This window comes from Heterocephalus glaber, unplaced genomic scaffold (genome assembly GCF_053883595.1).
Source record: "Heterocephalus glaber isolate CG9 unplaced genomic scaffold, H.glaber_assembly_v1.0 deba00001509, whole genome shotgun sequence".
NCBI classification, from domain to species: Eukaryota; Metazoa; Chordata; class Mammalia; order Rodentia; family Bathyergidae; genus Heterocephalus; species Heterocephalus glaber.
Window position 1 is genome coordinate 29,583,816 of NW_028258325.1, and position 12,873 is coordinate 29,596,688.

Consider the following 12,873-nt stretch of genomic DNA (forward strand, 5'->3'; position numbering starts at 1 on the left):
CAGTGAATACTCATATTAGGAAAATAGAGCGAGCCCAATTAAACAACCTGATGCTGAACCTCAAGCTTCTAGAAAAAGAAGAGCAGGACAAACATTAAAGTCATACATGGGAGGAAATTATAAAGATCAGAGCAGAAATCAATGCCAAGGAGACTAAGGGAATGATACAGAAAATCAATGAAGCTGAGAGTTGGTTCTTTGAAAGCATAAACAAAATTGACAAAGCCTTAGCCAACCTTATCAGAAAAAGGAAAGAAAAGGCCCCAAATCCATGCAATTAAGAATGAAAAGGATGAAATTACAACGGACCCAGCAAAAATCCAGAGGATCATCAATACCTACTTAGAGAACCTATATGTCAAAAATATGGAAAACACAGAAGAAATGGACAGATTCCTAGATAAGTGTGAATTACCAAAGCTTAACAAAGATGACCTAAAAATTCTAAACAACCCAATATCAATCAGTGAAATTGAAAATGTTATTAAAAACTTACTAAGTAAGAAAAGCCCGGGTTCTAATGGCTTCACTGCTGAATCCTTTCTTTGTTTTTATTTTCATTTGCCACACTTCTCTTCTGGTCCACCTCACCTCATACTTCATCCCTACCCACTCCATTTCTCTTCTTTAAGTCTACCTATTGTTTCTCAAGAAAGAACTTGCATTCCATTTTGATTTTCCTGAATGTTCTTTGCTCCTCCTACTTTTATGTTAGTTACATGCTTGAATGTGCAAGTAGCTAAGCATTTATTATACAAGAACTTATTCAAAGCAACCTTATAAGGTAGATGTCTTAGTCACTCTCTTGTTGCTGGGACAAAATACTTGACACCTACAAGTTGAAGGAGGAAAAGTTTATTTTAGCTCACACTTTGTAGATGTTGCTGTCCATAGGCGGCTCCAAGGCAGGGTGACATGGCAGAGGGGCCTGGCAGAGGACAAACAATTCATGGCAAGGCAAGCAGGAAGCAGCAACCTTCCTTTTGCTTTCTCTCTTAATTCCATCCAGGCTACAAGTCTGGTACCATGCACACCGAGAATGTGTCCCCCTCCTCAGTGAATCCTTCACTCACACTGAGAACTATGCTAAACTAATCAGTGGAGTGACCCATTATCACATACCGGTGATCCAGTCACCTCCCAAAAGCCCCAACTATGAGTGCATAAGCCTTTGGGGGAACACTTAGATATAAGACATAAGAGTCAATATATTAAAGGTTGGTAAACTGAGGCACAAATAAGTGAATTTACAAAGGCCATGCAATCTGTAAGTAGCAGACTCAGATTTGAAAGTCAAGCTGTCAGGATCAGGTTCTTGACTTTTTCCATGATGTGGAAACTTCCTTTGTTCTGTGATTCCCTGGCTGTGTGGACATGTGCCGCTCTTTGGCTATATCTTAACTCTATATTGGAGGTCAATGTCCTGAATAGTTATCCAATAAAACATGAATCTTACAATGTGTGTGGTGCTTGTGAAATGATTGGTTAGGCTAGTGACTTATCTCCAGCATCATATTTAGTCCTCCATTCTTTGAGCTAGATGTTTTCTCAGCAACAAATGAGAAAACAGACATATTTAGAAATTACTTTGCCTAAGAACATATAACTTGTAAATGTTGGACCTTGAATTTATACTTGTATATAGTTGATGTCTAAGTTTTACTTTTAACCTTTACTTTATAAAACTGTTTGAAGTGAGAGGAGTTATTCTGAGGAAGATTAATGGCAATGTGTCTTTTACTATAATACATTTTTAAATTTAAACTTTCATCATATATTTTGATCACCCTTTGTATACCAATATGTAAATTTTATCATGCAGAATAATGTATCCAGTACCAAAGAGCTCCTATAAGTTTCATGTCAATTTTCCTTTGTTTCTTGCACATTCAATGTGTATTTCCATTGCTTCTATTTTCTGTGATTTACCATAGTTTGTCAATATGTTCAGTTCTCCCTGAGATATAAAGACAAATGCATATGAAATATTCCCTTAATTCTGCTGTAGTGCTGAGTTCTTTTTTCCTGTTTTCTTCTTTTTAAATCACCAAATATTTGGAACAATGTACTAACTATCCTCTTATTGTCATCCACATACTCTAATTTCCTCTGAAGATTTGGCTTCCACTGCAGCTGCTCTACTACTATTTAAACTCTTTAAAACACTGTTATATGCAATTAGGTTTCCCTTTCCTGAGTACATGTGGAATTATATGATTTCCATAGTACAGAACTCACAGAGCGGCTTGTATCCTGAGGGCTACACTTTCTTTCATCAGGGCATACATGAAATCGTCCACCAAACTTCTGAAAGTTTTTGCTTTCAGAACTCCAGGTTTAGATGCAGTAGTTCATTAAATTAATAAGAATATCCACTCTATTTTACTTTATATTACTTAGTTTTAATCTTTTCAGTGTTCTTAGATATTCAGTGTTTCATTCTCTGTACATAATCATGAGCTGAGTGCTTTTTCAGTGTGTGTCTAGCATCCAAAATAGAAGCCCTGAGAAATGTTTCACTACCTGACCTGCCTCCAGCCTCCAACAGAGTCCAAGACCTTAGTTATGTTCTGTTATTCATGATCCCAGAGGTTACTCAGGTTAGACAGGAAAACAAGCTTGGTGCCCAGAGAAAGGGAAAATAAGCCAAGCTACAATCACTTAACCATTTGCTTTATGGAATTCTCTTCTTCAGGGAAAGTATGATTCCTAGTGTTACCAACATTTATACAAACATACTTAAACTAACATTTATTTAGCTGGCTGCTCACTGTATGTCCTGCTATCATATATATTTATCAACATGTTCAAGTGTCTCCACAAGTAGTTGTGTATTTCCCTTTTAAGGATACCAAGGTTGAGACAACCTAAATAATTTATTCAATTTTACATATTGTGGAATGTAGTTTCCATGATATCCTATTTAGATAAGATTCTGATTGACACTATGATTTTTTATTTCTCTTTTTGTGAAATAAATGAAACTAAAAAGGAAGAACTGGTTGTACCTTACAAGCCATTACCTACTTTATCGCAGTCTTGAATAGCTGCCCTTAGTCACTGCCCCCATCTTTCTACAACTATGACATTATTTATCACCCACAGTTGCCTTTTCATTCCTTACTTTCCCCATCCAGTCACCAAGTCTATTAGACTTAACTACCTCATTCCCCATATTCATCTGCCTAAGGCTACCCTGTGGAGTATACCTGTGGTTGTATCCCACTAGTATGATTGCAACAGTGCATTGTCTCCACTATTTCTAATCTTTGTCGCAGCCAAACTGTCTCATATTATGTTGACATGTTAGCTTTTTACTTTCTAACAGCTTCAATTATGCCATCTCTATGATTAAAATTTGTTATTATGTATTACAATGTCCAAACATTTTCCCTGGTGTGTAAATTTCTCTGTGATATGATTGTGCTCCACAAATTGTCTCTCTGCTCACTTCAGTGGAAGAATCCCAAGAAACACAACTCTTCATGATTCCACAAACAGATCTTGCAGTTTTCTATCTTTCTGCCTCTTCTTATGCAGTTTATTTTTCTTTGGTCATCTGTAGGCTTCCTTCAAGTTCAGTTCTCAAATACAATCTTTTCCAGGAAGGAGTTGCTCTCTCCCTGCTCTGCACATCTGGCCACAGTGACCTTGCTCATTAATTTGAATTTACCTTTTCACTGTCTGTTATTAGCCAAATCACATGAACCCATTTCTCTTAATGCTGATGGGTAAATGATTCATCATTTTCCTTCACAAAAGATAAGGAAGTTACAAGTGGTTGGATCTCACTTGTATGATTGTAGAATCATCTCCACTATTTCTAATTTCCATACCATCCGAACTGCACGTAAAAAACAAAGTCACATAATTCCCAGGAAAATTAGAATTATCATCTTAGATGCAACACAACTATAAATCCCTACAGTTAGAAGAAATGCAAGTTTCTGACATCCTAGATAACAAAAAATACACATAAAAAATAGAATGCTTAAGAAAACAAAATCTAGAAAATTTTGATTTCATTTAACCTCTCTGTAACAATCTACATTAGATTGTTTTTATATGTTTTTCTGAGCAAATTAGCATAAATAGTTATTGTTACACCAAGCTAGTTGATGCATCTACAATCAAACACTCAACAGGATTCACTTCAGAAAAGTACAGGTGATCTAAAATATGCTCTATTAAATTCATATTTTATGATACCTTATAAATGAACACAAAGAAGTGATATAGTCTCTAAATCACGCCTTCTCATTTAATCACAAAAAAGACAGTCACATATTGTTAAGCTAAAAAGTCTTAAAGCAATTTGGACATATGCAGTTCATTAACATGATGGATTTCCTTCATTTTATGTTAATAGGATTCCTGAGTTTTTGAATGCCTCTGCTGTTACCCACTTATACAATAACCCAGAGAAGTGAGTGTTATTAACTACCTAGCCAAATCAAGAAAATGCAAATTCAAACTTTTGAATACTCTTAAGTTAACATTTAAATGAACATTTCATGCCCCCAAGGCTTAAATGTCTTATTCAAACCATTTGACTCAATGAACACAGCCATAAATGCTAGTTATTGAGAGGACTTTGTTGTCTCACTTTATTTCTGCTAAATGTTAAGATCTATTTCAGACAAAGAAACATTGGCTTCAATATTTTAAGAGTAAAATATTCTTTGAGTTTAAAAGGGAATAATTATAACAAGCAATAAAAATATCAATTTTAATCCAATTTTCTGCTTTGGTCAACTTCATATTAATTCCTTTTATATTAATTCAAATGATTTTAAAATGTATTTAAAGATGAATTTTACTTACTTCAATGACTTTTGTCTTTGAATGCTCCTGAAGCTGCATTTAATTGACTAGGTAAGTAAAAAGAAAAATAAGATTTCCCTTTGTAGTATCAAAAAGGAGAAATTATCATGAAATAGCCATAAGTCTGTCTTAAGAGTGACCATTTATGTTTACCATCAGAATATTTCTAGTCATGATCTAAGGGGTACAAATCTAGCTTTATTCAAAGTATGAGATTTTATTTCACTTTTTACCAAATGAGGTATATTTTATTTATAAAACTGTCAGATAAAAGGGCCGAAGACCAAGACCAGACCAGGCCACAACAAGCCTTTATTAGGGGAATAGATCTGCGGGGCTGTCTCTGAACAAAGGAGAGACAAAAGCAATATGGCCGGGGCAGGGAGAGTGTTTTATAGAGACTGGGGTGGGGTTTGTAGGGGCTGAGGCCGGGTTGAGTGAGGTAGTGATAGGGAATGGAGGAGCCGGTGATGTCACTAGATGGTAGGAGGTGAGTGAGTATTAGGTTACTCTCTAGGCGGGAACAGGGGCATGCTGGGAAGAAGGGATTATTCTTTGGTGGGAGCAACCATCTTGGCATGATGTCACACAGGGGAGGGGGCAAGGCATGATAGGAAGAGGGCAGCTACTATACATAATAGCTGCTGAGGTAGTGGGAGACCTATCAAAAACTACTGTAAGAAATGAACTTTCTTCCATTTTACTTTATAACTTTTTCAGTGGGAAGATAGAAAATTAGAGTTCAGGTCAGTGGAAAGTTAACATGACATCTAGAGAATTAGAAGAAAGCAAGATAAAGCTGGAAGCAGAGTGTGGAGGAGAACACATGGGAATGTACAGGGAGGGCCAAGGCAGGGCAACACTCTGAGAAAGATAGTCTGGATAAGTCTGTGTTTCATGTTCCTGGGTTAAGGAGTCATCTGGGAATCTTGTTGAAAAATGCGGATTCTGATTCAGTAGGACTGGGGTGGAGCCTGAGATTCTGCATTTCTAATAATTTTCTTGATGATACTGAAGCTCCTCATCTGAGACCGCATTTTGAGAAACAAGAAATAGAGGCCAGAAATAACAGACAGAAGCATTATGAATCCACAATGAGAACTAAAACCATCACTATTGGGAGCCAAGAATGACTCTTGCAAATGTTACAAAGTGATGAAGAGTATGAGCTGGATCAGTCTGCCACTGCTGCTCTACTAGTAGTTGCAATCTGTGTTCACACCTGCACCAAGACCCTTATTGTTGGTTCAGACCACATTTTATTCACGTCATCTCCAAAATGTAATGGGAACTTCCTTCATACAGAGTCCTTCATGATTTCCTTGATTCACCCACTACCTGCTGAAACTGTTCTAGTTTCAAGTGGCAATTGCTTGCAGTCCTGAGGGTGCCACCGACTGCAGCTGGTTGGATTGAGGCTTCACCCTGTTATTTTTCTGTATTGGATGAGAAGAACAAATTGATACTGCTGCCTGAAAGACCAGTATTGAAGTAATTTGAGTACAGGCTTTTGAGCACATCAACTTCCTCTTGGAATAATGTTTCACTATAATTCTTTCTGAACAGTTACATTCCAGCAAAGCTGAAACTGTTGATATATGTTTAGGATCAGTACTTTTTTCATTTAATTTTTCCTGTGTGATGGTTTCTTTGCCATCAGTTCTTGCAAATCAAGGAAAGCACAAATGCCAGCTTCCAAAATTTACAAGCTGAAATTGAGTGGATAATTTTTTATCTCTCTGATCCAAGCTAAACAGTATTTGATACTGGCATATTTAGATTTTTCCTTTTCAGTTTCTGCCTTAGAATAGATAAACATGAAGATGCTGTTCAAACAGAAGAGAAATACACAAACAAACAAACAGAAACAAAAGACAGAATCAAATTACAGGCAAGAGCTCAAACTTGGATCTTTAAGGAAAACTAGTTAATAAAAGTTCTTTTCAAAATAAAATAAAAAGTACCAGAGTCAGAATAGTGCAAGTTTTAAGAGCTTTTTCATATAGTAGAGCTATTAAATGTACTTTCTGGATCTATACTTAGGAAAGGTATTTGCATCTGAGAGTAGGTTTAATGCAGGTAACATGATGTGTTCTTTCAAACTGCAGAAGCAGACATGCAGGTTTAGCTTCAGGAGAGACAGGTTTGAATGAAGGATATATGAAGAAGGCCTCTAATGTGATTGAATTCATTTTAAATTGGCTTTGATTAAGACTAACATAAAATAAATTTGCTTTAATTAGAGATCATTAAAATATAGTGATTAGTAATTGGGTTGTTTTTATGCTTGATTCATGCATTTCTTTGCAGTAATAGTTTGTATGTGAGTAGAAAATCATAGAGGCATGTTACTTTTTCTTGTTCAGAAAAATTAGACTATTTGAACCATATGTTTATAATAACCACAGAACTACTATCTACCTAAGGTACAAAAGAAAACAAATAGTCTTTTGGAAATGTCTTTGTGTATACATATGTACATACAAATTCATAAAAATCTTTATGGCCTTTCATTGATGATGAAAAATACAAGGATGGTGAGATATGGAAACATCAATTCTTCAGATGAATGAAGAATCATGACACAAACTTGTGTGTATGTGTATATATATACACATATGTATATATACACATACACATATACACATATGTATATATACATATACACATATGTATATATACATATATACATATATATGTATGTTTGCATAATGGAACACTATTCAGCCTTAAAAAGGAGATCTTACCATTTGCAATAACATGGATAAACAAAGAAGAATTATGGTAAGTGAAATAGGCAGATATCTGAATGCTACATAATCTCATATATATGTGGGATCTAAAAATATTGAATACATAAGAAAGTCCAACTGTAGAAGTTGGATAAGGAAGGGAGAAATGGAAATATATAAGATAGAGAATATAAAATTATAAAAATGTAGAATTAATAAATCTAAAAATCTAATATAAAACATGAAGACCATAGTTCATAATATTGTACTGCATAGTGGCAATTTGTTAAGAAAATATGTTTTAGATTTGTTTCACCACCAAAAAGACAATTAGATGATATATTGGGTCTATTAATTTGTGTGACTGTAGTAATCACTTCAATATATATACATTTATATTCATATTTATGAATATCAAGGTAAGTATACCTAAACATCAATATTGTGTACCTTAAATATATACATTAAAAATAAGCAAATAAAAAATAAAATATAAAGACCACTTCATCAATTTTTAGTCTATAAGGGAATTGGAAGTTGTAACTTGTTGCATGTTTTCAAAGATTTTTTTGCCTGTTGTATTTGACCCTGAAAAATGAAAAAAAAATTTAAAGCAATAAAATATTTTTTAAAAATATGGAAATGGATGATTAAAAAGGCTTTTCCCAGGTTCTTTTAGAAAAAAGAGGAGAAGGGAATAAAAGAGAAGAAAGAGGGGAAGAGAAAAGAACTGCCCACTCTTTGTTGTATAAAAGGAAATCATCTCTGGCTTTCCAGAATTTTCTTGTGCCTTGTATTCAACTGGATATTAGTTCAACTGCCATTAAGGTCAGAGATAGTCACTTTATGGGTATTTAAAAATCAATTTATTTCATATAATCAAAATTTATGGAAGTTGGGGAAAACTCTGGACTTTGGATCCATGAAAATAATTTACAACTCTATAGATGGAACTCAAAAGAAGCTAACAACTCTGGAGCTGTGTGAAGAGGCCTAGGAATTTAGGTTGCAAAGAACTGAAGTCATTGCTATTACCCATTCTGTAGAGTTATGGTTTAGATTTAAAATTTCTTCCAAAAGTCTTAGTAGTTTAAAAGGTGATTGGAACGGGGGACATGACACTCATCAGTGGACTAAGCCTCTGATGAATTTCTAGCTGAATGTTCTGTTTGGAGTTGGGACTTGGTCAGAAGAGTCAGTTAGAGAAACATGACCTGGGAGAATATATTGTTGTTCCTGGTCTCTGTTTCTCTCTTTCTCTCCCTCCCTCCAACCTCTGCTTCCTAGCTGTCATAGGTTTAGCATCTTTTCCTCTCCAAGCCCTTCTGTCATGCTGTTTCTGATATGGAGCCAGACAGCCATGGACTGAACACTCTAAAACCATGTGCTAAAAAAAAAAAAAATCTCTCCTCTAATGTATGGGTGTCAGTTATGTTGTCCAAGCCATGGGAAAATGTCTAATAGACCTAGATTTATTTATATTTACACCAAAATGTTAGAGTGAGATTGTAAGATCTTTTCTATCTCATCTTTTGCTGAGGAGCCAAATTTTATCTTTTCTCTCTGCTTTTTTTTTGGTATTGGGGATCAAACTCAGGACCTTGTGCTTGTGAGGTAGGCAGTGGAACTACTGAGCTAAATCCTGGCCCTGTTTTTTTTTTTTTTTAATCAGAGGAGGTGGAATAGCTGTCTCTCTCTTCTGTATAAATATGCAGATTCATTTTTTTAGTATTTCTATATGAATTGGTACTAAGAAACTAATTTATTGTACCTCATGAGAATTATCATGCTGGGAATTATACCTTTAATATTTACCTTTAAATGAATAGTGTATAGATCTATCTTTAATTCTAAAATTTTGTGTATGCATTCAATAGAAAATTAACAAAAGATAAAAGTGTAAATGAGATATGATCTTGGATACAGACATTTTCACCTGTAGTACAGTCCACAAACTATTCCTATGAGAGAAATTCTGGGTGGAGGGGAGGTCAGAAAGAACAAATTAAATCTATTGTTATTCTAAATGATATAAAATGTATAATTTATAATATCAGCACCTGTTCATGTCACTCTCTTATCTACTTATCACAAAATTCTTTACTATAATACTTACTATATATAAATAATATATATACCAAATTGGCTTATATTGAATTTTTGCCCTTTGGTAGAATGAGACTCAGAGTAGAAACTAAACTCAATAATACAAAAGTTGACAACAGTTAAGTCCATTGGCATTATTACTATACATTAAGCTATCACTTCAATATCAACCACTAAATTCACAAAATTACATGTCCTTCTCATTAGACTGCAATCCTCTCCAGAAGATTTACTGTGCATTTTCTTGCTTTTCCTCCTCTGAAATCTATGTGTTAAATGAATGAATGAATAAGACAATAGTGAGTGAAGGTTGAAAACAGAAATTGGTATAGTAGGTAATTCATGTTGATGTACAACATCTCTTTCCTGTCATAATATCCTATGAAAGTTACATTTATTTTGTCCTAACATTTCTTAAAATATGACCCTCTTTCTTGCAATTTTTCCTTAAAATTCTTAAGGATAGTAACAGCACAAGTTGCTCCCCAAGTAAAACAGAATTTTCTCATGAAAAATATTTCTAGCATCAATATTGTTCAGTTCCTTTATGTAGAGTGGTGAAAATATGAAAGAAACTCAGAAAATAGTATTTTCTTTAATACTTCCTTACTGGTTCAATTTAAGTTGGAATCTTGGGATTTTAAAAAGTTTCTATCAGCAACAATGTGTCAATTCTTTTGTCTATTACAGGAGTAGATTTCTCCTGTGCCTCCTTAGTAAATACCAGTGACTCTCTAAATGGTACCAACTTGGAACCTTGTTAAGTGTGGAGGATATTGAGTGGGTGTAAGGAGGGAAGGGAGGTGCACATATTTGCATATTTGAAAGATATAGGGTACATAGCAACAGAATTCTTTGAAAAATGTGAGAAAAATGAATGATTTTGGAGTAGCAACTCTTTTCACACAGTATCAATTTCCATATACAGCACAGTAGAACTTGCTACAATTTTATTGAATGCATTACTTCCCACAGTTATCATATTTCTTAAGTGATAGAAATTTTCATTGGCTTTCAGAGTGGAAAAAGAAGAGAGCATGAAATCAAATATGGGAAAATTCTTTTGCTGTTTAATATAAAATTACTCATTTTTGAATCATTATAGCTAAAAAACTGAATATCAATTAATTGAAAATTAGTGAGGCAAAAATAGCTAAAGTCCATATAATTGAATCAATTAAACAATCACAGTTCAACTAGCATCAAAGAGCAGACCATTTTGAAGAAGGGGGAATTCATAATCTTTCTAACTTTTAAAAGATCAAATCATGGGGAGGTCCCAGGAGCAGCTTGGAGTCCCACCCTCATCCAGTGCTCTGCTTAGCTGTGTGGGTGCCTGCAAGGCCCAATTCCATCCCCCCCCACGCCACCACCTTCCGGCTCTTCTGCTACCTGGTCCCACACTACAGAGGCACAGGGGATTATGCTTCACATAGTTAAATGTGGTAGATTAATAACTACCACAAATTGTCATTTTCTAAGCTGCGCTTGATGCTATGATATTGCTGATTGTATCATTTGGCCTAACATGTTGTGATTGATCTAATCAGTTTTCCTTCCTGGTATAAGGAAAATAAAATAGCCTCAGAGTCATTAGAGCCTCAAAACCTAAACACAAGCCATATTTGGAAGACACCTCCGAAAAGCAATCATTCCACAAGGCTTTTAAACACAAGCAACAAAGATACCTGCATTAAGCAATTTTGAAATATCAACCCAGGAATTAAACCAAGGACAGTACCAAAAACAAAAATGAGAAGACATTTAAGCAAGGCACAAACACAGGCTTCCACACCACTAAAAGGAAATTCCGGGGGAAATGAGGTGCAAAAGTCTGATAATCAACCACCTGGACACCCTGAACTGATAGCACAGGAAGTAACAAAGCAGATACATGAGGCACTAGAAAAATTCAAAGCAGAAATAATCTCCAAGATAAATACAGAGATGGTGAGTAGAGTGAAAGACATGATTAGAGGCTCTAGAGCAGAAACAGACAAGAAAATAGAGAGATCAGAAACATGCTGGAAGCCAGGAATGCCCAGCATAAGAATGAAATGGAAACCATGATTGCCCAACATAAGAAAGAAGTGGAATCCATGAAACAGATTCAAACAGATATCCAGGAGATTAAAAACTCCATTGAAAGCATGTAGAGCAGACTAAGAGAATCTGAAGACAAAATATCAGATATAGAAGACAGGATCGCAGTTAAGGACCATGAAAACAGAGATTTCTTAAAGATAGTAAGGGACCATGAGAAATCAATCCAACAGCTGCTAGATGATGCAAAGAAGAATAACATAAGACTGATAGGAGTTCATGAAAAAACAGGAGAAAGTAAAATTGACATAAAAAAACTGTTCACAGAAGTAATAGTAGAAAACTTCAAAGAGAGAGGTGGAGAAATGGACACACAAATAAGTGAGGCATATAGAACTCCACCCAGCCATGATCAAAAACAGTCTACACCTAGACATATAATAGTCAAGATCCCAGAAACCCAACAGAAGAACAAAATTCTACAGGCAGTTAGAGAAAAGAAACAAATCACCTACAAAGGAAAGCCCATCAGAATCATAGCAGACTTTTCAACACAAACCCTCAAACCAAGGAGAGCCTGGAGTGAAGTATTTCAAGCCCTAAAAGAAAATAACTTCCAACCTTGACTATTGTATCCAGCAAAATTATCTTTCAAAATCGATGGGGAAATTAGATATTTTCATGACAAAGAACACCTGAAAAATTTCATGAACACCAAACCAGCACTCCAAATAATTTTATGTAATATCCTAGAAAAAGACAATGAAGGTCACAACTCCATGAGGGCCAACAGAGAGAAGACACCACACAAGGTAAGGCACTAAAGGGAAAGGGGGAAAAATAAGAAAAGAGCCAACAACAATAAAACAACATGGCAAGAATGAGTCAATATCTCTCAACTATAACTATCAATGTTAATGACCTTAATTCACCAATCAAAAGAAACAGACTAACAGAATGGATTAAGAAGCAAAACCTAGCAATATGCTGTATACAAGAAACACACCTAACTCAAAAGAAAATTCATAGACTGAAAGTAAAAGGATGGAAAACAGTTCTCCACGTGACAGGATCCCAGAAAAAGCGGGGGTAGCAATCTTATTTGCAGACAAAGTAGATTTCAGGTCCTGAGTCATGTCGAATCACCTCGCTGCAGACAGGCAGGTCT

At 35.1% G+C, this 12,873-nt stretch overlaps 1 pseudogene; it reads left to right on the forward strand.

Moving 5' to 3' along the window:
- The first annotated feature begins 5,587 nt into the window (after window positions 1-5,587).
- The window catches only part of LOC106007956 (large ribosomal subunit protein uL30 pseudogene), a 43,518-nt pseudogene continuing 36,232 nt past the window's right edge, over window positions 5,588-12,873 (forward strand).